General features: G+C 29.1%; 1 long non-coding RNA gene across 1 annotated transcript; it reads right to left on the bottom strand.

Moving 5' to 3' along the window:
- Positions 1-564: 564 nt before the first annotated feature.
- Positions 565-6,317, bottom strand: LOC145246164 (uncharacterized). The gene is made up of 2 exons (XR_013863102.1): positions 5,098-6,317; positions 565-5,038 (listed from the first exon to the last, which is right to left on the bottom strand). It is a non-coding gene; the product is annotated as an uncharacterized LOC145246164 (long non-coding RNA).
- Between the last annotated feature and the right edge of the window lie 2,819 nt (positions 6,318-9,136).

The following is a 9,136-nucleotide window of genomic DNA, read 5'->3' as shown; positions in this document are numbered from 1 at the left end:
AAATGGGTGACCAATTTGGGAATTTGAGGCGCTGTATGGAGGAGGATGTTGACAACTCCTTGCAAGAGTTACAAAAACCTAACATCATCATCTCCCCTAACGAGGATATACATGCGACTGGGGACCACTTGTAAATTTTTTACTTCCATGAAACTTCCTCCTTTGGAGGAAGCCAGTTAAATCTGCAGAGGATTAGTGCCGTTTTCATTTTTCCATTCCACGATACATTTTTTGATAAGTGTAACAATGTACAATTTTATCCAAATCAGACGCATATTTGTTGAGTTATTCCATGGTGGAAGTTTGGGTATACTTCATACAACATGTTTCCTGTGGAGAAATAAAGTCGAGGTTAGATTTTGGCTCATCTTTACATTGTAAGCCAGAGATATGCAGTTTTACAACAGATTTACGCTTTTGTTGAAATATTTTGAATCATGGTCGTTTGTGCTTAGTAAATATTTCAAGTGTTTCCGATTTTTCAGAAACTATTTCTGGAACGAGTGTTCAAGCTATGTAAAAAAAAAAAAAAAAAAAAAAAAAAAAAAAAAATAGACAAGTCAATTTTTTTTCCCCAACTCAATTTTATTGAGAATTTAATTTTTTTAAAAAAAAGTTGTTTTTTTTTTTTTATACAATAAGTGCGACCTTTATTTTTATAAAATAAGTACAAATTTGAAGTCCATAGTGATTTCATCGGATGATAAAAAAAAAAAAAACAATGAGAAAAAAATCAAAACCCAGTTTTTCAACCATTATATGAATACAACCGCAATGTCAATTTTTGAAATGCGAATAGCAACAATTTTTTTTTTTATCTAAATTAATTTACAATAATGTCTTTAATAATAACTGTCTTATTTCTTAATTAAAAAAAATTAAAAAGTTAAATTATAAAAATTAAAAATAAAAAAATTTTTTATAAATGAAAAAAAAAAAAAATTTTTTTTAATGAAATCAAAATAAATTTCACCATCTCCTTCTCACTCTTTGTGCAAAGAGAGGGGAACATACATAAAAAAACAAAACAAATAATAGAAAAAAAATATAAAACAATCAAAATTAAATGAAAGACCTCTCTCCGCCCTCGAGTGTGTATGTGGAGGAGAAAGTTAATCCCCTCCCCTCATAAATTTTTAATTTAACATTTTCAGTGTCAAAAGATGAAAAAGACCAAGAAAAACAGGAAAGAATCTAATTTGTAACATTTTTTTTTTTAGATATGATTTTGTCAAGCTTTTTCTTCATACTAAAAGTATTGACAGATTTTTAAGGAGACAGGAAGACATAAATTAACCCTTTATGACCTTGATCATGATGTAGATGATTAAAAAAACATTTATTGTCAATTTTAGTTTGTTTAAACGGTAATGATATCATTTTAAGCCTTTTTTTTTTTTTACAATAACGATCTTTCATTAAACTGCCACTGAAAATTTTTGTATTTTATAAATTTACCTTGATTATTATCCAAAAAAGTGTGTTCATGACAACAAACGAAATTCTCCACTCTCCGAGACAGATGGCGGCATACTGAATGTAAGCAATGGACAGTTGCAATCTGGAGCTACCTGCTGTCTACCCAGATACGGCATACTGAATGTAAGCAATGGACAGTTGCAATCTGGAGCTACCTGCTGTCTACCCAGATACTGAACTAATACGTACAAGATGTGTTTGAATCAATTCCCACTTTATTTATGCTGTTATATTCATTTATTTATGACTGAACGAATTAGTTCAACTAGGTCATAAAGGGTTACTGAGTAAAAAATGTTTTTTTTCAACCATTTTTTTTTATAAAACGAACAAAGTCAAATTATTTAAACAATAAAAGGTATAATAGAACAATATACACTTCTTTTAATGAAGGTTGTTTAAAAAAAAAAAAAAATCTGAAGAAATTCAAATATTTATAATTTCAAATCTTAACATAAAATTCAGTGCATATTTAGAATTACAGTTATTTAAAAAACAAAAATAAATCTTTGATGTATGTACTTGTTATGGAACAAAATGTTATATTCCAAAAATCATATGCGTTTGGCTAGTAACTTTTCTATTTGGCTAGTAAACGAAAATATTTAGTTATCAAAGGTTAACTAAAGATAAATTTGTCCGTAGGGCTCTGGTATGAGTGGTAAGCTACAAATATGAAGAAATAAAATGGATGAAAACGATTGTATGACAATTGATGAGTGATTTATTAAAAATGTTGCAACTGGAAGAACTACCATGAAAATGAGGGGTGCTTATTCAGATTGGCACTTTTAACGATAAACAAAAATGAAGTAAAACTTTTATATTGTACCTATTTGTCACGGAATGAAGATTGCATATTCCAAAAATCACAAAATTGATCAAGTTTTTTTTTTTTAATGAAAAATAATTTTGCCGTTTTTTTACCAATAAGTGACAGACAAAGCCATGTTTTATTAGAGAAAATAAGAGGAGGTAATCACTGATTGCGTTGATAGTTTTCATGTGCATTAGGGTTGTCTGCTCTTGTGCACTGATTCAATGGACGCCTTTTTTTTTTTTTTTTGCACACCCTCATCAAAACAGTAAAATTGGGGGAATTTTTCGGCATTCCGACATATTTCTTCTTGTATTACTTCCCATTTTGTAGATGGTGATAGAAGATTTGGCGTCCCCGACGAAACATCAGACATTTTAACCGAAGAAATTTATCACATTCTCCGACGAATTGTTAGTATTATGCTTTTAATATTATTATTAGTAGTAGTAGTAGTATTTGTATTATTATTATAAGTAGTTTGGCATAAGAATTATACTTTTCTAAAAAAAATGTTTTACTTTTAAGAATGCTTTATGTAAAATTAACAGTTACAAGAAATAAATATTACACATTTTTTAAAATAAAATAAGAATTGTTCACATTGTTCCACTTATTTTCATATAAAATAATATAATACATATTTGTTGGAAGATGTTTCGTCAGGGACACCAAATCATCTATCACCGTCTAAAAAACAAGGGAGGTAATGCAATAATGAAATGTCTCGAGGACGATGCTGGAATGCCAAATTTTCATCTTCATCCCGTGACTAGTATGCACATTTCTGTATTTTCTTGAATTCTAAATATCATGAAAAGTACCAATATGAAGAAATACATAAAAAATACATTTTTTTTTTCTTTCTTGTGACAAAAAAAGTTGAAAAAAAAAAAAAAAGAAAGAATATTCATGGAGAAAACACTGATCTTCCAACCTGGACATTTAAAAATCATTGGTGATAACACAAAATAGGTCTTGCTATTCTTAGTGGCATCATGCCACGAGGAATAAAAAAAAAAAAATGAGGAAAAACAAAAAACTGTGTCTATCCTGATGAAGACGCGATTATGTCAAACAGTTTGATTTATAAACAAATAAATGTTTATTCATTAAAAAAAAAAAAAAAAATCTGCGTTGAATTGGCTTACTAAACTTATATTTTGAATTTGCACTTAATGTTTTTATCACAGAGAAAACATAAATACAGGGCGGCCACAAAGTCTGGCTACATAATCTAGAGGATGCTTCCACAAAGTCTGGCTACATTATGTAGCCAGATTTATGGACACCCTGTATATATATATATATATATATATATATATGGTCTAATTTTAAATTATCACTTCTTTTTTTTTTGGGGGGGGGAGGTCACCATTGGTGAGTCCCATCTGCACAAGTATTTTTTAGAGAGGGGTAAGGGTAATTTTATTTATATATACTTAAAAATAATTTAATAGTATTTATTTCAATTTTATTTTTAATATTTCGTCACACCTTTTATTGGACATAAAGAATACAATTTTTAAGGCCTTTTCAAGAAATTTTCCATATTTTCAAGGATTTTTTTCAAGGTGTTAATAAAAATAAGGCCTTTTCAAGGCAAAAATCTAAATTCAAGAACTTTTCAAGTTTGTACGAACCCTGATTTTCCAAAAAGAAATATTGAGAACAGCAATAAATATGACAATTGCTACAAATTCCTATGAAAGAAGGGACAGGTAACTTGGAATAAACAAAGTTGGTTCTTGTCCAAATGACAAAATAAAAATGGCATATTCCAAAAATCACATAAATCGATCAAGTAGTTTAAATTTTTCTACAAAAAAATCATTTTAAAATGATTAATGGAAATTTGTAGGCATTACACCATAAATATTGCAAGTTTTGAGTTATTGTTGAATTACACATATTTTAGTGTTGAAAACATTTTTAGAAATTAAAATAGGTTTTTGATAGATTCTCGAAATTTATTAATTACTTATTTACATTAAAAAAAAAATGTAATTCTTTAAAATTTTTTAATGACATAAGCAGTCAATTTGTTGATTGCTTTTCGCCGTTCATTTTTTTCTTTATGTTCATACACTGTTTTGTTTTGTTTTTTCCAATTTTTTTAACATCGTGTTTTTTTTATAATATTTAAACAGGGTAAACCCCCCTCCCCCAACAAACAATCCTCCAAACACCCAGACAATGCCAGGCACCCCCGCTAGTCTATATATATATAAAAGGCAAAATGTATGTGTGTGTGTTTGTATGTCTTGCAAAAATTTTCGACAAAGGCCATGGATTTGACCGGCAAATATCTAAAAATTGGCTAAAAACATTAATTCCTTCATCCTCAACGGCTCGCTTTTTTACAGGGAGGGGTAGCAAAAAATCGTTCCTTCATGACAAGATAACAATATACACATGCGCCAATGGCGACGTCTATTGAATTAGTTTTTTTTTTTAAATTACAAAAACCGACCCAATTTCAGTTTCTTAGCTCAGTTGGTTAAAGAGCAGCGTCATTATCTAAAGGTTGCGAGTTCGAATCGTGATGTAGGATATCTTTTTTTTTTTTTTTTTTTTCCCCAATTTTTTTTAACAAGTTCCAACATCATCCGCTTCACGTTTGCGGATTCGTTCTTTCTTTTTCCATGACATACATTGTTTTTTCAGATTTTCTAAAGAAGTTTATTCTCGTTTTTTTTTTTTTTAAGTATTTTGAATATACCCCCTCCCCTACACGTACACCTCGATTTTTTTTTTAAAATATTTTGATTTACCCCCCCCCCCATCCCCTACACGTACACCTCGATTTTTTTGTGCTTGCTGTTTTGGTTTACATCGGTTTTTTTTTAATATTGAAACATTTTGTTTTGATTTACCCCCTCCCCATCACACACACCTACAAACACCTGGGCACCCCCACTAGCCTATTATATAAAAGACAAAAGAAAAACTTTCGACACACGCAACAAACATTGACAAAACTGGTATCATTAGAAAGATTGATCTCTCGGACAACAAATATTAAAAAATTGCCCAAAAATTTCTTTAACTGTCAGCTAAGCCATTTTTTGCACCAACATTTTTGCAAGTCACTCACGTCTTGACGTACATTTAAAAGACGTTATTTCAAACGCCCGTGACATCGTAAAGTCGTGGCAAATACTAAATCTCTCAGCCTGTCATAGGAAACAGTCTTGTTATAGACACAGTCCGTCATAGGAAACAACCTTGTTATAGACACAGTCCATCATAGGAAACAACCTTGTTATAGACACAGTCCGTCATAGGAAACAACCTTGTTATAGACACAGTCCGTCATAGGAAACAACCTTGTTATAGACACAGTCCGTCATAGGAAACAACCTTGTTATAGAAACAATTCGTTATAGTAAATGGCCTTGTTATAAGGTAAGTTGTAAAATACAAACAAAAAATGGGTAATATATGATAAAATTTTTATCACAGTTGTAAACTTGAAGCTCATGATAAACATAAGTAGAATTTGGATTTAAAAAAAAAATGAAGTACATTGTTTTCATGAAAAAAAAAAAGAATATATATATATATATATATATATACAAAAAAAAAAATATATATATATATATACACACACACACATTTCTGTAGAAAGATATTTTCTTATTATATATCAATCTTTATTTAAGAAGCTCACTGTAATTACACAGCAATATAAAGAATAAATGACAAAAAGTTATATTCCAAAATTCATGATGTTGACCATCTTATAATTTATTCCTTTAATTCAGTTGACTTATACAACTCTTGGCAAGTTCCTCTTCTAATTTTCGGATTTTTATCATGTAAAATCACACTTCAATTCCTTTTGACGGATTGATTGTTGCTATTTCTCCTGATGAGTTAAGGCCATAATAAATTCACTGATTGATATAATAATTAAGTGATTGATTTTGTGCTATGAAACAGATACTGTCAAGTATTGTATAAGTCAACTGAATTAAAGGAATAAATTATAAGATGGGCAACATAATGAATTTTGGAATATAACTTTTTGTCATTTATTCTCTATATTGCTCTCTCTCTCTCTCTCTCTCTCTCTCTCTCTATATATATATATATATATATATATATATATATATATATAGAGAGAGAGAGAGAGAGAGAGAGAGAAACTTCTGAGTTGATTTATGACACATCAATCCTTTTTGTCCTTTTTATGGTGAAAGCAATATCATTAACAAACACGATATTGAACAGGATCTGCTATTTCACCCATAGCTGGAGGGAAATGACCGGGTTCATACCATAACTTGGATGGAGAGTGAATATTCACCAAGAAATAAGTGACGTCCAAAATAGTTCATTGTTGGAATGAAAAATAAAGTTTTATCTCGACATAAAAGGAATGTTTTTATATTTGTATGTATTGTATTCACTCCTAAACTAATTAACTGATCATTATGAATTTTGGAACATACCAGCTAGGTGTCATAATGTAGGCTTTATTTAGTGCAAAGGTGAGAAAGAGTGGTTGGATAAACCTTTGTGAAAATTCAGATACCTCTGACATGTACGAAACATTAACAATATATTGACTGAAAGATATATATATATATATTGACTGAAAGATATATATATATATATATTGACTGAAAGATATATATATATATATATATATTGACTGAAAGATATACATATATATATTGACTGAAAGATATACATATATATATTGACTGAAAGATATATATATATATATTGACTGAAAGATATATATATATATATTGACTGAAAGATATATATATATATATATTGACTGACAGATATATATATATATATATTGACTGACAGATATATATATATATATATTGACTGACAGATATATATATATATATATATATATATATATATATATATATATTGACTGAAAGATATATATATATATATATTGACTGAAAGATATATATATATATATATTGACTGAAAGATATATATATATATATATATTGACTGAAAGATATATATATATATATATTGACTGAAAGATATATATATATATATATATTGACTGAAAGATATATATATATATTTATATATATTGACTGAAAGATATATATATATATATTTATATATATTGACTGAAAGATATATATATATATATATTGACTGAAAGATATATATATATATATATTGACTGAAAGATATATATATATATATATTGACTGAAAGATATATATATATATATATATTGACTGAAAGATATATATATATATATTGACTGAAAGATATATATATATATATTGACTGAAAGATATATATATATATATATATTGACTGAAAGATATATATATATATATATATATTGACTGAAAGATATATATATATATATATTGACTGAAAGATATATATATATATATATATTGACTGAAAGATATATATATATATATCTTAACTGAAAGATATATATATATATATATATATATATATCTTAACTGAAAGATATATATATATACACTTGTGCCCGATATTATTCATACCCCCCTTGAAAATTGAGTTTATTTGGTGTAACTTTTGTAAGAATTTATAGTTTACGTCCATATTGATACATATTCTTAATAAACCTCTTCTGATCATTTTCGTCATTTTAAAATCTCGGGATACTTGTAATAAAAGAAATATACAGCTATTTATAAAATCTGCAATGTTCAAAAATAATCATACCCCCTTATTTTTTCAGTATTAATCGAGTTTCTGACTGTTTGTTTTCTGTTTGATTCTTATTTTGAATGCTTTTATACAACCTTTGATTAATTTCATTTCGTTTTTTGCATTTTTCAGAAATTAAAATGATATCAACTGAAAACCAATAAAAGAATAAAAATTATTAGAATGGGGAAGAAAAAAGAGCTTAGTAATGATCTTAGGACTAAAATTGTGAATTCACATAAGGATGGTTTAGGTTACAAGTCAATTTCCAAGAAATTTGAGGTCCCTACAGCAACAGTACAGAGCATCATCAAAAAATTCCAGAGCCACCACACAACAAACAACTTGATTGGTAGAGGAAGGAAAAGGAAACTGTCTGCTAGAGCCACCAGGAATATTGTAAGAAGTGTTAATGCAAATCCAACCACCACTAATAAGGACATTTTAGAAAATCTGGAGTCTTCTGGCATAAAAATATCAAGGCAAACATTGCAAAGGACTCTGCATGAAAATGGTCTGAAAGGAAGAAGACCAAGAAGGACTCCATTGCACACCGGAAAACACCTTGCAGCACGTCTAAAGTTTGCTAGGACCCATGTGAATTCTCCAGAGTCCGTTTTCTCAAGTATTTTGTGGACTGACGAAACAAAAATTGAATTGTTTGGCCATATGGATGCTTCTTACGTTTGAAGGAAGAAAGGAGAAGCTTACAACCCAAAGAACACCATACCCACGGTGAAACATGGTGGTGGTAGCCTAATGTTTTGGGGCTCCTTTTCGGCTAGTGGTCCAGGTAGTTTGGTCAAGATAGATGGAACCATGAAGAAGGAGCAATATTTGGAGATACTCCAGAAAAACATTAGACAGGATGCGGAGAAGCTCCATTTAGGACCAAACTGGGTCCTTCAACAGGATAATGATCCAAAACATACTGCCAAAATAGTCAAGAAATGGTTTGAGGATAATCAAATTAATGTTTTGGAATGGCCTAGCCAGAGTCCCGACCTGAACCCTATCGAAAACCTCTGGCACATATTGAAAACTGAGGTTAAAAAGCGGAAACCTAGAAATTTGAGGGATTTGAAGAACTACTGCATTGAAGAATGGTCAAAAATCAGTGTTGATGCTTGTAAAAACCTTGTTGATAAATATCCCAAA

Source organism: Euprymna scolopes, chromosome 23 (genome assembly GCF_053919585.1).
Source record: "Euprymna scolopes isolate OS-2025 chromosome 23, ASM5391958v1, whole genome shotgun sequence".
Classification (NCBI taxonomy): domain Eukaryota; kingdom Metazoa; phylum Mollusca; class Cephalopoda; order Sepiida; family Sepiolidae; genus Euprymna; species Euprymna scolopes.
This window is presented reverse-complemented; position numbering and strand designations above follow the sequence as displayed.